The sequence below is a fragment of the Narcine bancroftii genome, chromosome 3 (genome assembly GCF_036971445.1).
Source record: "Narcine bancroftii isolate sNarBan1 chromosome 3, sNarBan1.hap1, whole genome shotgun sequence".
Classification (NCBI taxonomy): Eukaryota; Metazoa; Chordata; class Chondrichthyes; order Torpediniformes; family Narcinidae; genus Narcine; species Narcine bancroftii.
Window position 1 is genome coordinate 241,304,796 of NC_091471.1, and position 20,357 is coordinate 241,325,152.

Below are 20,357 nucleotides of genomic sequence, written 5' to 3' on the forward strand. Positions count from 1 at the left end.
ACTCGGGAGAGCCAGTGGATGTGGTGTATTTGGACTTCCAGAAGGCCTTTGATAAGGTAGCGCACGGGAGTCTAGTGGGCAAGATCAGGGAGCATGGTATTGGAGGTAAGGTGCTGACATGGATAGGAAATTGGTTAAGAGATAGGAAACAAAGGGTTGGAGTAAATGGGTCTTTTTCAGAATGGCAGGATGTGACGAGTGGAGTGCCTCAGGGATCGGTGTTGCGTCCTCAGTTGTTTGTAATTTATGTTAATGATTTGGATGAGGGGAATATAAATAACATGAGCAAATTTGCAGATGACACTAAACTGGGTGGCGGTGTGGGGTGTGAGGAGGAGGTAAGGAAAATGCAGAGGGACTTGGACAGGCTGGAGGAGTGGGCGGCTAAATGGAAGATGAATTTCAATGTGAACAAATGTGAGGTTATTCATTTTGGGGGAAGTAATAGGAAAGCTGAGTATTATTTAAATGGAGACAAGCTAGGGAGTGGGGAAGTGCAAATGGATCTGGGTGTACTTGTTCACCGGTCACTGAAGGCTAGCATGCAGGTTCAGAAAGCTGTGAAGAAGGCAAATGGAATGTTGGCTTTCATAAAGAGGGGATTGGAGTATAGGAGCAGAGACACCCTTCTGCAGTTATACAGGGCCCTGGTGAGACCCCACCTGGAGTATTGCGTCCAGTTCTGGTCTCCAAACTTGAGGAAGGACATACTAGCTATAGAGGGCGTGCAGCGCAGATTTACAAGGTTAGTTCCAGGGATGGCAGGGTTGTCATATGCAGCAAGGCTAGAAAAACTGGACTTGTATCCATTGGAGTTTAGAAGGATGAGGGGGGACATGATTGAGGTATACAAAATTATCAGGGGGATAGACAGGGTGAAGTCGGATTACTTGTTCCCAATGATGGGGGAGACGAGGACTAGAGGGCATAGTTTAAGAATACAGGGTAGGCCCTTTAGGACGGAGATGAGAAAACATTTTTTTACCCAGAGAAGTGTGAATCTATGGAATGCTCTGCCACAGAGGGTGGTAGAGGCGGATTCGCTGACTATGTTCAAAAGAGAGTTAGATAAGACTCTTGTAGGTAACGGAGTTAAGGGTTATGGGGATAAGGCTGGAAAGGGGTACTGATGGTAATGATCAGCCATGATCTAAAATGGCGGTGCTGGCCCGACGGGCCAAATGGCCTACTCCAGCTCCTATTGTCTATTGTCTATTGTCTATTGTTATTCTCACAACATATCACAAGATTTTCCTCTTTTCTGTACTCTGACATCATTATTGCAGCTGAAGCCAACTCCATTTGTGTCATCTGAAAACTTGATGACTGATTTAGATCTGGATCTGGTTATGTAATCATGGGTCAATAGTGTGAACAGGAGCAGGATGAGCACACAGCCCTGAGTGTGCCAGTGTTCAGCCTGATCATGCTTAACGTTCTGCTACCAATCCGGACAACCTGGTCTTTCCATTAAGAAGTCCAGAATCCAGTTAGAGAGAGAGGTGCTGAGTCCTAGTAAGAACAGCTTCACCACCAGCCTCTGGGGAATGATCATATTAAAACATTTTATACATATTTTAAATGTAGACAGCACAGTAACAGGCCCTTACAGCCCATGAGCCTGTGCCGCTTAATTACACCCAATTGACCTACAACCCCCGGTGCGTTTTGAATGGAGGGAGGAAATCAGAACCCACATCGAAAACCCACATGTTCAAACTCCTTACAGATACATGGGATTCAAACCCGGTCCCAATTGCTGGCGCTGCCATAGCGTTGCGCTAACTTCTATGTTAACCGTGCTTCCATCTATGCATCTCTAGAAGCTTTCTCCCCTCAGACTCCTGCACTCCAGGGGAAAATGGTCTCAGCTTATCCAATCTCTCATGATAACACAAACCCTCCAGCCCAGGCTACATTCTCTATGATTCAAAGACGTCTCCCTCCCATCCAACACCAGGTATTCGAGTTCATTTAAATGAAAACTGCATCACATCCTCAAGCCAACCAGTAAGCATGAAAGTTGTAATCTTTGCCTTGACAGGAAAAGCACTATGTTTCCTTCCCCTTCTGATTTCAATTAAATATTTATAAAATCTTGACTTAACCACAGCTGATGACACAGGAAAGGGAAAAGCATGCAGAGAACTGGTCTCGGCAGCATGAGCAGAATTCTGCCTCTACTAGGTAAATATTAACTGTAATATTTCCCTTTCTCTCTCTGCTCCACTCCTTTTCCCACTATTTTTCTCCTCTCCCCACATCACCCTTCCTTTGCTTGTCCATCTCTTTCCATCTCCCACTTTACTCCCCTCATCCACTCCTTTCCTTCTACCTTGCTGACTTAAGGATTGGGAAGGCGTGTACATCTGGTGGAGAGAGCCAGTTTCGTAGCTCAGCGCCTGTATGAACAAGTTATTTGGGGGGCTTTTCAGCCAATAAGGCTGAGTGGGAGAATGAGGGTGGGCTCCGTTTATTTCAGATCAAACTAAAGGTTGGCAAACGCGTGTGGAATGAACAAAGAGAAGCAAAAAGGAACTCAGTATCAGAATTTATTGTTATAAACAAGTCATGAAATTCGATGGTTTGCAGCAGTGTCTTTATGCAAACGTTCAGATTATAACCGTCTTACAACATTACTATAAAAATAATAGAGCACAAAAAGTAAGGCAGCTTTTGGTTCATTGATTATTCAGGAATCTGATGGCAGCGGAGAAGAAGCTGTCCTTGTGCTGCTGAGTGTTCGTCTTTAGGCTTCTGTACCTTTTCCTAATGGTAGCAGAGTGAAGAGGTCCTTGAGGAGAGAGGCTGCTTTCTTAAGACACCTCCTCTCGATGGAATGGAGACTGATAGCTATGATGGCCCTTGCTCAGTTAAAAAATCCCTGGAGTTTTTTTTCCTGTCATGTGCATTGGCACCTCCATACCAGACAATGATGCAACAGAAAGAATGCTCTCCATAGTACACAAGCAGAAATTTTTGAGTGTCTTTGGTTTCATGCCAAATCTATTCAAACACCACATGAAGTAAAACCGCTGATGAGCCTTCTTCATGATTACATCGACATGGGGGCTCCAGGAGAGATCCTCAGAGATATTGACACCCAGGAATTTGAAGTCCTTGACCCTTTCCACTGTAATCCCCTCGATGAGGGCTGCTTCATGTTCTCCTGATTGCCTCCTGGACCACAATCATTTCCTTGGGTTTTGCTAACGTTGAGTGAAAGGTTGTTGAGACACAACTCAACAAGCTGATCTATCTCCCTCCTATATGCTTCATGGTTCTGCCAATATCCGTGTGCCATTGCTAAATTTGTACCTGGTATTTAAATTGTACCTAGCCACACAGTCATGGATGTAGAATGGGTTAAGCATGTGTTAATCGCCAGTGAGGTGGAGACATTGTTCCCTCTATGTACTGATTGAGGTCTTCCGATGAGGAAGTCAAGGATCCAGTTGCTGGATGGTGGGGGGAGGGTGCGCAGTGGCCCAGCATTTGGAATTCGTTGACCAACTCTGAGGGAATGATGGTGTTGAAGGCTGAGCTGTTGTCTATGAAGAGTATATTTTGCTTAAGAACTGATCTCTAAAAGTCAAAGTTAAAGATGAAACATTCTTTTCAACATTTAAAGCAAGATCAATGTATTATTTTTGTTTTGTACAATTTTAGAGAGGAAACAAAAAGGAAAGGAGCACCATGCAAAAGTTTGGGCATGCCAAGAGATTTGAGATAACTCTCAGATAACATTTACCAAGGTCTCAGGCCTAAATTAACTTGTTAGGGCTTGTTAGCTTGTTCACAGTCATGGTTAGGAAAGGCCAGGTGATACAAATTTCAAAGCTTTATAATGACTCCAACTCTTCAAACTTTGTCCCAATAGTCAACAGCCGCGGGCTCCTCCAAGCAGCTGCCCAGCACTCAGAAAATTAAAACAAATCATGCCCACAAAGCAGGAGAAACCTGGAAGAAGAGAGCAAAGTGTTTTCAGGTGGCTGTTTCCTCAGTTCCTAATGTAATTAAGAAATGGCAGTTCACAGGAACAGTGGAGGTCAGAGAGGAGAGGATAGGAACAGGAAGTTGAGGCAGATGAATGTGTGCTTGAAGAGTTGGTGCTGGGGCTAGAGGTTCAGATTTCTGGATCATTGGGATCTCTTCTGGTGAAGGTCTGATTGGTACAAAAAGGATGGGCTGCACCTGAATGGAAGGGACCAATATCCTGGTGGGCAGATTTGCTGGAGTTGTTGGGAGGGGTCTGGCAGGGGGTGGGAATCAGAATGTGAGTGCAGACATTAGGGTAAAGAACAAAAGCATGATGCAATGTGTTCTGAGTTGGTGATGAAGGACAGGCAGGGGACGAACATAAATGTAGCTAGTTGGAGGGGTTAAAATGTGTCTATTTCAATGCAAGGAGTATTTGGAATAAAGGGGATGGATGGAGCATGGATCAGTATGTGGAACTAAAATGTTGTGGACATTACTGAAACTTGGCTGGAGGAAGGGCAAGATTGGTTGATGAACATACTTTGGTTTAGGTGTTTTAAAAAGAATAGAATGGGAGGTCAGAGAAGGGGTCAGAGTAGCATAACTGGTCAGGGATAGTATCACAGCTATAGAAAGGGTGGAAGGGAGGTATCACTGGGCTGGGAGTAGTCTATAGGCCCCCAAATAGCCCTTGAGACCCGAGGAGCAGATAAGCAGGCAGATTTTGGAATGATGCGGGAAATACAGGGTTATAGTTATAGGTGATTCCAACCTGTAATATTAATGGCACCTATTGACTGCAAGAGGGATAGATGGGGCTGAATTTGTCAGGTGTCTTCAAGAAGGATTCATGACACATTATGTGGACCAGCTGCTGAGAAGAGAGGCCATACTGGATCAGGTACTGGGGAATGAACCTTGCCATGTGGGGGTGCATTTTGATAAGGGTGATCACAACTTCCTTAGCTTCAACATAGCTATTGAAAAAGATATAACAGTCAAACTGCAAAAGTGCTTAACTGGGGAAGGGCTAATTATGAAGGGATGAGGCAGGAATAGCGAGAATAAATTGGAAATGTATATTTAAGGGAGAAACCACAGATGTGATGTGGAGGAAGTTTAGGGACTGCTTGTGCAGGGTTCAAGTTAGGTTTGCACCACTGGAACAAGGAAATGATAGTAGGAAAAGGGGACAGTGGGTGATGAAACAGGCAACAAGTGAAGAAGAAGAAAGCATATAATTAGATATATGAAACAGGAAGGGCTGTGAGAAGGTTATGTTAGCCAGGAAGGAGCTTAAGAAAGGACTTGGGAAAGCTTGAAGGGGACATGAGAAGGCCTTGGCATGTAGCCTTAAGGAGAACCCCAAGGCATTCTATGTGTATGTGAAGAACAGAAGATAATGAATATGAAGATGGGGCCCAGGGTCAGTGCCAGAATGAGTGTAAGCAGGGGCACAGTCCAACAGTCGTAAACTCGCTCAGCGGGTGGGGGAGGAGGTGTACCTGTCAAACAGACGTAGACCTACTTTGTCCCTCTGATGTAACAGCTGACAGCACTGATTTTATTGCATGGAGAATCAATAGCATGTGTCAAGCTAGACTCTAGTGGTCTAAAGGATAAGTGAGGCAACGTGCACCTGGAGGCGGAGGAGGTTTGGAAGGTCCTAAATGAATACTTTGGGTCAGTATTCACAAGTGAGCATGGTGAGGCTGAAATTGAATAGGCTTGTGTGCTGGAAAATGTGGAGATTAAGGAAGCGGAAGTGTTCGATCTTCTTAAAGACATCAAGACAGGTAAGTCCCTGGACCAAATTTGATATACCCCAGGCATCTGTGGGAAGTGAGAAAAGAGATAGGTGGGGTAATAGTTATGATCTTTTAGTCCTCTTTGGCCATGGGAGCGTGCTGGAGGATTGGAGAATGACAAATGTAGTCCCTTTGTATTTTTTAAAATGGTAATAGGGATAATCTTGGGAATTATATATTGATGAGTCTTATGTCATAGGATCAGTGAGCATTTGGAGATGTACTCCAGGATAGCCAGCATGGGTTTGTAAAGGGAAAGTCATGACTCACGAGTCTAATTGAGTTTCTTGAAGTGGTAACAAAGATATTGTTACAGGTTATTATTGTATTTAATATATAAATGTTTTTAAAAGAGCTAGATTGTTTTTTGGGGGGTTAGTGTCGGTCAGCACAAACTGAGTAACACCACATCTCATTCAAAATGCAAGAGCTTGGCTAAAGCCAGTCATGAGGCACCAGGGGCTTTGCAAAAGACAATGGGACTGTTGGAAGGAATTTTTAAAAGGCAGGGTGCAAATGAATCGAAGCCCAGGCTCAAAGGCTGATAAAGATCTTTCAAAGATTGGGTTTGGAGGCCTACAAGGAGTTCTGGAGAGTGTGAGTGTGTGTGTGATTTTTAAAAAACCAAACAAGCACGAGAACCGACTTCTGCTGTGGCAAATCCCATTTTGAAGATGGGTTGTGAGTTCAGACTGTTGCAAAAACCTTTCTGGTCCTTACAAGAGGAAATGGCTAGAGTGTTTCTCCTAAAATAAGGGAAACAAAATGAACTCTGAAAGGTGAACTGGAAGAAGAGGTTATCCAACAAGCAATAAATCTCTCTCCAAAACTGAGTGGTAACCATTTACCTTTTCACTAGAGCCTGGGGAAGATTCCTAAATGTTAAATTCTGTGCACAGTATAAGAATTGCCTGATACCAGTGAACTTGAGAAGGCAGATTGCACTGTGAATCAAAAAACTTTCCTGAACATTATGTTAGAAATAGAAATACCTTAACAGAAATTGCTCGAGACATAAATTGAGAACAAAGAACATTTATTTTACAACAATGCAAAGTTGGGTGCTTCCCCTTACCCTGGGAATACACACATACACTGGGGCTCACCCAACTTTTATACAGTGAATTTCAGTATCAGAATACCCTCCCCCTTACATTCTTCTGCCCCCTGGATGGGTTTGGCATAGGCAATCCTTCCTGCCTACGTGCAGTTTCATTGGACTTGGAGGACCAGGGGGTATCCTGTCGGTGTCTTCTCATGTCATTATCCCCATTGTCCTTATTCACAACCTTGCCCTTGTCCCCATTCACACCTTTCCAACTCTGAGCTACAGTCTCTTCATATGCAGAGTTTGCTAATCCTGTCTAGGGTTTACTAATTAAATATGCATAACTTGATAAATCTGTGTATGGCTTACTTATATATGTAGAACTTGGTACTTCTGTCTAGGGCTAGGAGACCCTTATCTCATCCAGACTATCTCAACTTCCTACATTCTATTATTCCTTACCTCTCCTTATCTTATTCATATGGTGGGCTCACTGATCCTGTCGAAAGAACTAGAAGGTTCTTATCTTACATAGGCTGACTCTACTTCCTGCATCCTAATTTCCATGCTTAGCCTGTTCATACTGGTTTAATCCATCACTCCATGTGTCTGTACTAGTTTCCCCATCTTTCATATTTTTATGTCAAGTTTACTCATCTCTCACAATCCTCACTTCTCTTTTAGATCAGTGATACTGATCTCTCAAAAAGATCAGTGTTACTGATCTCTCACAATCCTCACTTCTCTTTTAGATCAGTGTCACTGATCTGTCAAATGAAATGTGCTATTGCTAAAGTTGGTCTTTCTCCCAGTGGGTCAATAAACGAATTGCAGTGTCATAAGCATCCATTTGGGAAACACACACCCCTTGGGTTATAGAAATAGGGGTCCGCAAAATCATGAAATGAATACCAGCCTTTAGGTAGGGGAGCACCACACTGACCAGAATAGTGAGTCCTGCTCCTATCAGGGCTGTGAGTATCAGGCTCCAGTTCTCAATAAAAAGTCTAGTCCATCCCACATCAGTCCAAGGTTGCCAAGTCTGAACATGGGCATGGGCAGATTCTTGTCGAAGTCCTGAAGCAGTGTCTTTAACCGCCTGACTGTTGTAAGCATTGTCAGTTCTGAGTCTCGCACAGACGCTGCCTCCAGCAGCCAACGAGCAATAGAGAGCCAGGCGGTTTCGTTGAATCATTGCTTGTAGCTGTCGTCTTTCTTCAGCCCCTACATTCAGGGCCATCGCCGTCCGTTTGGCGATGATCTCCAAAGCCACCTGGAGTCTGAACAAACGATTTAAATGCCCAGCAGCTTTAGTATTCTGGAGCTGTTTATTTCATTTACCATTGGGACTCCCCTTAAAGTAGTGGTATTTAAGAATTGAAATGGCTGTGTAACCCAAAGGATGCTCTACAATAGCACAGGTTGGGGAGGGGTGTTTCTTCTAACTTAATCTGTGAGTTGTTGCCTGCCTGTGAACATTAGCATATGTATCAACTCTCTCTCTGCCACATGTACAATCCTGACAATTATCCTGTCTGCCTTTGTGCTCACATCTGCTTTGTGCTAAACGTTTAAAACTGATCTTGTTAATATCTGCACAGTCCAAAATACCATTAAAATCATCATATTAGAGGTGTTCTGTTCCCCTGGTCCATATTTGAAATCTATATTAACCCCTACCTTACTATGATCGTACCCTATATCTATGCCCCGTCTACATTCTAAAGTAAAATACTGGCCATCTATGCTGCCCCTATTCCAGGAGGACTTAATACATTTTGAATACTTCAGTGATGTCCCAGAATTTGGGAGGAAACAATTAAACAGTACAATAAATAACAAAAACAACATTACAAGACTTTTTCCCGGCGTAGTGTAACTTTCAAGTCAGGATGAAGGACTGCACGCCAGGTGGAGGGTGGATTTTCAAGATCTGTAGTCTGTGGTTCAGCAGCTCGTTTGATTCGTTGGATGTGGCTCCAACCCTTTTCTTTCGTTCGTACAGCAGTGTCTGTAATCAAAAGTACACAGTAGGGGCCATCCCAGACAGGTTTTAGTTGTTTATCTTGCCAAGCTTTAACAAATACCCAATCACCAGGTTTAATAGAATGAATAGGATACTCCAGGGGTGAGTTTGAGCTAGTAAACCCTTCTGAGCTGCCAGTCTATGCCCAGTCTTTTACAAGCACCCTGGAGTACCCGAGAGGTAAAGTGTGTACCCCGATCCGAGTCAATGGTCTGGATCATCCCATACCGTGGAATCACAGAATCCAGCAGTACTCAGATAATGGTGCTAGCACGATCATTCGGGGTCGGGAAAGCCTCAACCCATCGCGTGAAATGATCTACCATCACCAACAGGTACTTGTGAACACCTATCTTAGGTAACTCTGTAAAATCCACTTGTATCCATTGGAAAGGGCGTACAGCGATATCGCGACCGCTAGGCTTTACCTGCCACATGACTTTCTCATTAATTATCTGACAAATTGGACACCGCTGAGTACTCTGCTTGGCTACAGTGTATACGCCCGAACAATGAAAGGAGCGGACAAAAGTGTTGACAAGTGCCTGGGCTCCCCAGTGTGTCTGTTGGTGGAGCTGGTCAAAAATTTGCTGTGCCAATGCTTTGTTCAGCACTTGGCGTCTTTCAGCTGTCCACCACAACCCATCACTAGTTTGACGCATCCCCTGATCCCTCATATAAACCTCCTCTTCTCGTGAAAAGATGGGAGTCTTTTTAAGCTCCTGTGGGATGGGGAGTAACAGCTGCATGTCCACTTTCGCAGTGAGCGCAGCCTGTTTAGCAGCTGCATCTGCCTGTCTGTGCTTCAGGGCTGTCACCAGTTTGATGGCTCCATACATGAACCACAGCTATTTCTTCAGGTAACGTCAGAGCCTCCAAGGATTGGACAATTAGGTTCTCATGCATCAATTTCTGTCCTTTTCCCGTTATCATTCCCCGTTCCTTCCAGATTTTCCCAAAGGTGTGCACTACCCCAAAAGCGTATTTTGAATCTGTATAGATTGTGCCCACCTTATTTTCCAGACCTTGGAGAGCTCGACAGAGGGCATATAATTCGCAAGACTGGGCTGACCTGTGACCGGGAAGGCAACCGGCTTCAATAACTACCCCCTCTTTCCCATCCACAACACTATAGCGAGTGCCATCAATGCAGCGGGAAGAGCCATCAATAAACCATCGTTCTCTCTCCTGTAAAGGCTCATCACTTAAATCCTCTCTAATCTTAGTCTGCAGGTCTATCACCTCCAAGCATATATGCTCTAACTCATTGATGGTGTTGGCAGAGCTTGGAGAGACTAAAAAGGCTGCTGGATTATGTTCTCGACTTGTAGTCATAGTCAGATCATCCCTATCCATCAAGATCGCTTCGTATTTGAAAATTACACCATTAGCCATAACGATTCGGCGAGTGATATTAACTGTATCCTGAAATGAATTTATTTTAAAAATAGCCAAGTGGGAATAAGACATGTCTTTGTCACTGCAGACGGCAACGAATTTAACGATTATTTAACATCGCTATTGTAGTTTAAACATTAAATGCCTTGCGCCACAGCCCACAGGAGCTGGCCTTATTTAAAACAATCTGTAAAAACCGGCACCGAAAACATTCAAAATATGTACTTATGAGGATTGCACACACAATCATTTAAGTACAGTCTAGTTTTTATTATATTCCACTTAGAGTTCTACTACATGAATCCTGGAGCTTGTGGGGTCATTATTGAATCGAGAAATATTGGTGCCCTGCCAATCTCATTCTAACATGCCAATTTCTCCAGTGCTTAAGTCAAGATGTGATGTAGACAGCTCCAAGAAAAGTGCAGAGAACAAAACAAAGGACTCTACATCACCTTTGTTGACCTCACCAAAGCCTTCGACACCGTGAGCAGGAAAGGGCTTTGGCAAATACTAGAGCGCATCGGATGTCCCCCAAAGTTCCTCAACATGATTATCCAACAGCACGAAAACCAACAAGGTCGGGTCAGATACAGCAATGAGCTCTCTGAACCCTTCTCCATTAACAATGGCGTGAAGCAAGGCTGTGTTCTCGCACCAACCCTCTTTTCAATCTTCTTCAGCATGATGCTGAACCAAGCCATGAAAGACCCCAACAATGAAGACGCTGTTTACATCCGGTACCGCACGGATGGCAGTCTCTTCAATCTGAGGCGCCTGCAAGCTCACACCAAGACACAAGAGAAACTTGTCCGTGAACTACTCTTTGCAGACGATGCCGCTTTAGTTGCCCATTCAGAGCCAGCTCTTCAGCGCTTGACGTCCTGCTTTGCGGAAACTGCCAAAATGTTTGGCCTGGAAGTCAGCCTGAAGAAAACTGAGGTCCTCCATCAGCCAGCTCCCCACCATGACTACCAGCCCCCCCCACATCTCCATCGGGCACACAAAACTCAAAACGGTCAACCAGTTTACCTATCTCGGCTGCACCATTTCATCAGATGCAAGGATCGACAATGAGATAGACAACAGACTCGCCAAGGCAAATAGCGCCTTTGGAAGACTACACAAAAGAGTCTGGAAAAACAACCAACTGAAAAACCTCACAAAGATAAGCGTATACAGAGCCGTTGTCATACCCACACTCCTGTTCGGCTCCGAATCATGGGTCCTCTACCGGCACCACCTACGGCTCCTAGAACGCTTCCACCAGCGTTGTCTCCGCTCCACCCTCAACATCCATTGGAGCGCTTTCATCCCTAACGTCGAAGTACTCGAGATGGCAGAGGTCGACAGCATCGAGTCCACGCTGCTGAAGATCCAGCTGCGCTGGATGGGTCACGTCTCCAGAATGGAGGACCATCGCCTTCCCAAGATCGTGTTATATGGCGAGCTCTCCACTGGCCACCGTGACAGAGGTGCACCAAAGAAAAGGTACAGTTCATTTCAGTGTAGAGGTACCCTCCCCCCCTTAACATTCTTCTGCCTCCTGGATTGGTTTGGCATTTGGTAATTCTGTCTGCCTAGGCGCAGTTTCTGTAAACTTGGAACACCATGGGGTATCCCGTCTGGGTCCCATCATGTCATTGTCCTTATTCATGAATCTGCCTTTGTCCTTATTCACACCTCTCAACCCCCAGGACTTACTAATTCTGCAGAACTTGCTAGTTCTTTCTATCACTACAAGACCTTTCTTCTATTATACTTACGTAACCCTTCCTCACCTTCCTCACACTCTTATCAGAATTCACCCCTATTCAGCACTTATTTAACTTCCTCTAGTCTATATATTCTTTATTTTATTCATACTAACTTTACTTCCTATATTCTATTATCTCTCACAAAAGTATTCTGCCTGGAGGTCGGTGACGAGTAGAGTGCCACAGGGATCTGTTATTGGACCCCTCCTCTTTGTGATTTTTAAAATATATATATATAAATGACCTGGATGAAGAGGCAGAAGGATGGGTCAGTAAGTTTGTGGATGACATAAAGGTTGGAGGAGTTGTGGATGGAGTTGAAGGCTGTCGAAGGTTACAAGAAGATATAGATAGCATGCAGAATTGGGTAGAAATGTGGCAGAAGGATTTCTATCTGCATAAATGTGAGTTGATGTATTTTGGATGGTATAACTGGAAGCCTGAGTACCGGGTTAATGGTTGGTTACTTAAGAGTGCAGATGAACAGAGGGACTTTGGGGTGCAAATCTATACATCCCTCAAGGTCGCCACAAAGGTTGATAGGAGAGTTAAGAAGGCCTATGGGATGTTGGGCTTCATAGGGGGATTGAATTCAGGTCATGTTATAGCTCTACAAATCTCTGAGAGTATTGTGCTCAGTTCTGGTCATCTCATTATAGGAAGGACGTTGAATCTGTGGAGAGGGTGCAGAGGAGATTTACCAGCATGTTGCCTGCTTTAGGTCTTATGAGGCAAGGTTAGCAGAACTGGGACTTTGGAGCATAGAAGGATGAGAGGAGACTTGATAGAGGTCTACAAGATTATGAGAGGCATAGATAGGGTGAACAGCCAGTGCTAGTTTCCTAGGGCACGAAAAGCAAATACCAAAGGGCATCTGTACAAAGTGAAAGGATGTTGGTTTAGGGGAGACATCAGGAGTAAGTTTATTACACAGAGTTGTGGGTGCCTGGAATGCCTTGTCAGGGATGGTGGTGGAACCTGAAACATTGGGGGCATTTAAGAGACTCTTAGACTGGCACATGGATGGAAGGAAACAGAAGGGAGGGTTTTGTATTTTTTTAGGAAGGGATATGTGGGTTGGCACAACATTCTTTCTGAGAGAATTTCTCATAGGATTGCTAGAAATCCCCGTATGACTGCAAAAGACCTTCAGGACTCTGGAGTGGTGGTGTACTGTTCTACTGTGCAGAGACACCTTCATGAAAGAGTCATCAGAAGAAAACATTTTCTGAAGCCTCACCACAAAATACAGCGTTAGAAATACGCAAAGGAACTTTGAAACAAGCCAAGAAACAAGGCCTATCGACTGAACTTAAAATAACCTTTGACCACAATGAGCAAAGGTTTATTTAGAGAAAAAAAAGGTGCAGAATTTCATGAAAAGAACACCTCTCCAACTGTTAAGAACAGGGGTGGATCGATCATGCTTTGGGCTTGTGTTGCAGCCAATGGTGCGGGGAACATTTTAGAGGGAAGAATGAATTCAATTAAATACCAGCAAATTCTGGAAGCAAACATCACAGTCTGTATAAAGATGAAATAAAAGAATGGCTTCGACAACAGGGTAACGATCCTAAACACATCTCAAAATCCACAAGGTGCAAGCTGAAGGTTTTGCCATGGCCCTCTCAGTCCCCTGACCTAAACATCATCGAAAATCTGTGCATGCAAGAATCTCACAGAACTAGAAGCCTTTTGCAAGGAAGAATGGGTGAAAATCACCTAAACAAGAATTGAAAGACTTGGCTGGGTACAGAAAGCGTTTACAAGCTGTGATACTTGCCAAAGTGGGTGTTACTAAGTACCGACCATGCCCAAACTTTTGCTTCGGGCCCTTTCCCTTTTTTGTTGTTTTGAAACTGTAAAAGATGGAAATTTTAAAAAAGTTGATGCACCATCAATAATCACAAAAGGCTGATATTGTGAACTTTCAGGCTCTTATTAACTTGAGACAGGAAGTACCATAAACCTCATTGAAGCAAAGAGATGGGAACATGTAAGTGACTATGGGTAGGATTGGTCTCGGGAGACGTGTCTAGCCGGCAGCAGCCACAAAAATAATCTTGCTTAAAATATTAAAGACCTGTGTCATCTTTAACGTAACGGGTCTGTGTTAATATTAATCTTTAGTTTAATGTTAAAAACTATATTTTATCTTGATTATGGTTTTAATAAGTTAGTTTAGGTGCTTACAGGGGAACAAAAACAACACATTAGCATTTTAAACACATATGGTTCTTTGAGATGGAAGTAATTTGAGATGAAAATGGCTGCTGATTGAAGATGAAAGGATTTATGGTTTTTGAGATACCAAAAACAGATTTTATTTCAGAAGCACCCTTAAAAATGCACAACAATTTTAGTTCTGAGGTGAGTAGACTTCACTAGGCATAAGTTGACTTGCATGCTTTTAGCACATTTGTGTCAAAAAAAATCTTATGAACTTCAAAGAGAGAAATTGTGTCACATACCAGGTGACAAGAGAGATTTGCCAATATTCCATTGAAATATGAGACAGAGGTCAGTTTAAGGAAGTTCAATGTTCCGTTAAAATGCAGAACTGACCAGCAGCAATTTATTTTGAGTGGGGAAAATTTGCCTATGTGTTTCTTCTAACAAAAGGGCAACACAGAGTAAGAGAAGTTGACTTCTGATTGTCACTTTAAGACAAAGAGAACAGTTTAATCTTTTGGAAAACAGATTCCAAACTCTTCATTCAAGAGAAAAAAAAATCTCCTGGGAAGACGGGTATTATCCATTTGACAGAAAGACAGAACTTGTATTCTCTTTTTCACATGAGATACATTTGTGGCTCAGAAGATGGCCACTTCTATTTAAAGAATATATCTCAAGGACAACTCATTGAAAGAATTGTGAATTTAGAGGGCTGAAGCTATTTGTGGCAGCTCACCATCGTGGCAGGTGAACTGGCGCCAGCAGTTGTGGTCGAGTCTGCAGTCAGAGACATACTTAGGAGCTCTCAGTGCAGGGAAAAACAACAGACAGCAAGTTGGTGTCACTTCTGCCCCACATGAGCATTGATACCAGCACGGACCTTTTAAGTGCGCAAGTTTGAATCAGTAAATCAGTTGGTTTGAAATTCTACTCGACTCAGCGTGTTTCTTCCATTTGAAGTGGCCGAAAGCCACATTGGTGATCCTGACGGTCCAACAGCATTTGGACCCGACACAAACAAACTCCAACAACATGGACAACGTAAGCGACTCAACTTTTCAAAATGTAATTTCGCTTAAACTACCAACTTTCTGGACCGCTCAGCCCCTCGTCTGCTTTCAGCAAATAGAGGCCCAGATCTGGCTCAGGAACATTATCTCCAATGAGACCAGATACTACTATATGGTAGTGGCGCTTGACCAAGAGACAGCAGGATAAATAATGGACTTTCTACAGCAGCTCCCAGAGGGTGGCAGGTATAAGGCACTTAAAGCCTTCTTGGTTGGCACTTTCAGCCTAGGTGACCACGTACTGTCGACCTAATGAGTGACATGTTAGTGATGGCAAACGCCTGTAAGCCATGTCTACACATTGAACAGATAATTTTGGAGCAGATGCTGGAGGACATCCGCCTCCTACTAGCAACTGAGGACTTCTCCAACCTGTGGAAGGTGGTCGTGCACGTGTATGTTCTGTGGCGCACAAAAAGAGATGGCAGAACAAGTGTTAGAATTAGTGCTGCGTTATGACCGAAGGGCCAGCCAACCTGCCACCCAACAGCAAAGTCTCCAACAACCACACCAAGAGACAACAACAATTCCAAGTCTTGGTGCTTCTACCATCAGAGGTGGGGATCTGGGGCCTACCAATGCCAACTGTCATGCTCGTTCCAGGGAAATGACCAGGCCTACTGATGGCTATGGTGGCTGGCCATCAGGATAGCCTCCTATATATCTGGGACAGACACTCCGGGCACAAATTCCTAGTAGACCTAGGAGCAGAAATCAGTGTCCTTTTTCCCTCTTCCCCCCCCCCCCCAAACCCCCTTGAGCCAAGTTACCAGGACCAGAAGGGCCAGAACTCACAGCAGCACCATACAAACTTAAGGCACGCGCACCACTCTTTTCCCATTAGTGTCACAGCCATTATTGGGTGCAGACTTCCACTGTGCACACTGTTTGTTGGACCTGAAGGGCAATGGCCAGTTGATGCAAAGACATTCCAAACCATCCCCTCAGTGAGGCCAGATTGCCAGCTCTGCACCTGGACTCAGTCACATGTTTGGACAACAAATTTGCCAGGGTGTTGTCGGAGCCCCCAAATACAGAACAGCTCCCAAATACAGAACTGTGCAAAGCCATCAAAATGCTGAGACTGGGTGTCATTTCACACAGAAGGCCGGCATTGCTGCACCAAAAGAGATGGGTCATGTGATACAATGGCGTCAGCATCCACTAATGCAAAACATATGCGTCTGACATATCAATCTACAAAAATGATGGCAGTACAGCTTGAAGTGATAACGCTACTAGTTGTGAATGTGTTTACCATCATTTGAGTGCAAGCAAATTTTATGCGAATCCGAATCCCAACAGTTGCCTCAGTTGTTCACATTTCCCGTTGAAATATCACAGACATTGTGCTTCATCTCAACATCATCTTCCATTCTCAAGCTTGTCCTGGAATAAAGTAAGCAGCTTTCAGCCAGCGCGGCATTCTGGGCCTGTGACTTGGTCCACTGTTGGAAAAATGCTGGCACAAAATGACATCCCCCACCCCCCCCCCCATTCCGAGTTGGCATTTTTCATATTGCAGCAATGAGAGGTTGAACATGGCTGTACCATGCCAGATACGCTATCAGGGCCTGATGTCTGACATGTAACAAAATGTTGTCAACATCAGCCACCACTACATGCTCTGTCTCCAGGGACAGTAAGGGTTCAGAGTGTCCTCAAAAGAGGAGCAGGGAATTGTCTTGAATTTCACGGACATACAGAAATCAACCCTGAGTCATGAAAGGCAGCATTGGACTGAATGCACAGAGTCCAGAAAAGGTAGTTGTCATCTGCCCAGTCAAGCATCTGGCTAAAGATTTATTGTCAGAGTACATACATGACCTCACATACAACCCTGAGATTCCTTTTCCTGTGGGCCAGGCAGAATTTCTACTTACCAGTAGTGCAAAAAACTACTCAAGAAAAGATGACATCATCTATCAGCCAGGAGCTCTTAATGACCCTCCAGAGCCTTATCCAGAGGAAGCTGAGCCTCTGCTCACACCAGCCAAAAGTGGTCTCTGCATAATGAGCTCTGCCATCCAGGGGTCATCTGCATAGCTCATTTTGTCAAGACGTGCAATCTACCCTACTCCATGGAAGACGTCAAGGAAATGACCAGGTCTTGCCAAGTCTATGCAGAGTACAAGGCGCACTTCTACCACCCTGCAAAGGTGCACCTGATCAAGTCATTCAGGTCAAACAGCTCAGTGTTGATTTTAAGGGACCTCTCCCCTCCACGAACGGTAACACCTTCCTCTCTATCATTGATGAATACTCCCACTTCCCGTTTGCCATTCCACATCCAGACACGTTCACCTCATCAGTCATATACGCCCTCGTCTCCATTTTCGTCATGTTCAGGTATCCCAGCTATATTCATAGCGACCATGGCTCATCCTTTATGAATGACAGATTACGTCAGTACCTGCTGGTAAGGGGCATCGTGTCCAGCAGGACTACTAGTTAAACCCCCCGGGGGAGCGGGCAGGTTAAAAAGGAGAATGCCATGGTCTGGAAGGCTGTCAAACTGGCCCCGAAATCTAGAGGCCTTCCAGACTCAAGCTGGCAGGAAGTCCTCCCTATGGCATTCTATCCAGTCGCTACTATGTACTGTGACCAATGCTACTCCTCATGAGTTCCTGTTCAATTTCAAAAGAAGGTCAGCATTTGGAACTGCACTCCCAACCTGGCTTACAACTCCTGGTCCGGTTCTTCTCAGGAAGCACATGAGGAGAAACAACACTGTCCCCATGGTGGAAAGAGTGAATCTGCTCCACTCCAATCCCACATATGCCTATGTGGAGTACCCGGATGGCAGGGAGGACACCGCTTCTATCAGGGACATGGTACCTGCCGGACAGAGAGTCTGTTGCCTTAAGTGCCCTGCGAGGCACGGAGCTCATTCTCATCACCCCCAGTCAGGGCCTCAGGGGACAAGTTCAGGAGGAAAGTGCATCCCCCTCTACCATTGAGCCAGAGACTTAGCCTGCCTCTCCTCCCTCACAAGGGGTCCAAGAGACCCAAGGAGTCCAAGGCCCTCCAGTGTTAAGGTTCTCCACCAGGATCTCCAGATCCCCGGACTGTTTAAATCTGTAAATAACTATATTTTTAACCTTTTTCTATGTCTGCGTTCTCTGTTTTCATTCACAGACCCTAAATTCTACAGGAAGGGGTGAAGTGCAGTGAACTGGGGTTCAGTGGTAGTGCTGTGCTGATGGCTGGCCTCACCTCCTAGCTCAGTTCCTATCTGCTCACTTATAACCCTGGTTTACCGCCTAAACCCAGAACCCTTCTGAAGACCATTGTGAAACCCTACTCATAGTTATAAGCTAATAAAAGCATTTGTTCTCCCTCTATTCGTGCTGCAGTGGATGACCATCTCTGCTCCACTGCAGTCATCTTGGGGACAACGTGCGATGTTCTGGTTGTACTAGAAGGATCTGACTGGGAGGAGTCCTCTCTCTGCCAACCAGGCCAAAGTCCTGATGCTTGTTTGTGAGGCCTGGCGATGAGGTATTCCACCAGATGACCTGGACTGACTGCTCAGGGAACCATCCCATCTGGTCCATCGAGTCATTGTCTCTCAGTTTCTGCAGGATGTTCTGTGCTGACCACAGCCTGATAGCCTTGTGGTCGAAGGTGTTGTTCTGGAGGGGTTTCAGCAATCCAACCTTCCAAGAGTAACATCAGTGCTGGTTTTGTGTAGTATGTACTGGGTTGTTTTATTTAGCATTTGGGATGGTTGTCGACTAAAGGAAGGTCTAGAGAGATCAGGCTCCATTGACCATTGATGGCTCTCCCATTGAGGTCATTCAGAGTATTAAGTTCCTTGGAGAGCACCTGGCAGAGAATCTCACCTGGTCCATAGCCAAGCAAGCCCAGCAGCACCTCTACTTCCTGGAAGGCTGAGGAAAGTCCATCTCCCGCCCACCATCCTCTCTACATTCTACAGAGGATGTATCGAGAGCATCCTGTGCAACTGTATCACTGCCTGGTTTGGAAGCTCGGGCTGCAAGACCCTGAAGAGGATAGTGAAGTCAGTGTAAAACATCACTGGGGGCTCAATTCCTACCATGAAGGATGTCTACAACACTCGATACACATGGAAAGCAATAAACATTGTGAAAGACTCCACACATCCCGCATGTAAACTGTTCTCCCTTTTGCTATCTGACAGGATGTTCCATAGCACTTGAGACCTTTCGTCCAGATTGGGCAACAGTTTTTTCCCCAAGCCATCAAGACTCCTGAATTCCCAGTAAAAATGTGGATAGTGTACCATGGACTTCCAGTGTATATGTCTTAATATTTTAATGTGTTAGCTGCTTCCCTAATTTGTATCTATGTCAATATGCTCTGTGGTCTTGGAGAAAAGCTATCTCGTCCTCCCGTGCAACAATGATAAATAGTGATGGTGAACGAAAAATAAAGGTTGACTTGATTTGAGAGGGGAAGCAAAGAAGGGAGAACTAAAGTCTAACCATTTCATTTTGTTTCTTCTAGTTGTCTTTTGGGCTGTTCTATCTCCAGTCAATACATGCTCATCAGGCTATCAAATCGATCCAAATTCACAGACTGATTGTATAGGTGAGTGTTCAATTATCTCAGAGGATTGCTCTTTGTTTGAAGTTAAAGTGGTGAAATCATTCAAATTAGTGTCTTTCTTGAATTAATATTATGTGGGTGTATGTATGGTCACACCTGTATACTCTTTGTAGGGCCGGAGGCTGGTGAACACATTCAAAATCAGGGGAGGGTAGAAAGGTGGGGATGTATGTTGCTATTTCCAACACTGTGCCACCTTAAATGGTGTGTACTATACCTGCATGTTTGTTACCCCAGTTCACCCGCTCCCTGCGGTGGTTCCATGGGTGAAGATGGCATTACCCCCTGAATTTTGTTCCAGTAGTTCAAATGTTTCCCTCTTTCTCTCTCCTCCTTTCTTTTTCTCACTCTTGTAGAGGCAACTAAAAGGAGACGATAAGAACGAGACCAATAGTCTGTGAGTTCATTTGCACTCCAGTTGTTTTTTTTTAAACTTTCCACGCTGTTCTTTGTAAGGCTGTGGGCAGGTCCCCCCCTTGGGCCAGACATGGCATCATGACA

General features: G+C 44.6%; 1 pseudogene; it reads left to right on the forward strand.

Moving 5' to 3' along the window:
• The first annotated feature begins 2,125 nt into the window (after positions 1–2,125).
• The window catches only part of LOC138758411 (adhesion G protein-coupled receptor E1-like), a 68,651-nt pseudogene continuing 50,419 nt past the window's right edge, over positions 2,126–20,357 (forward strand).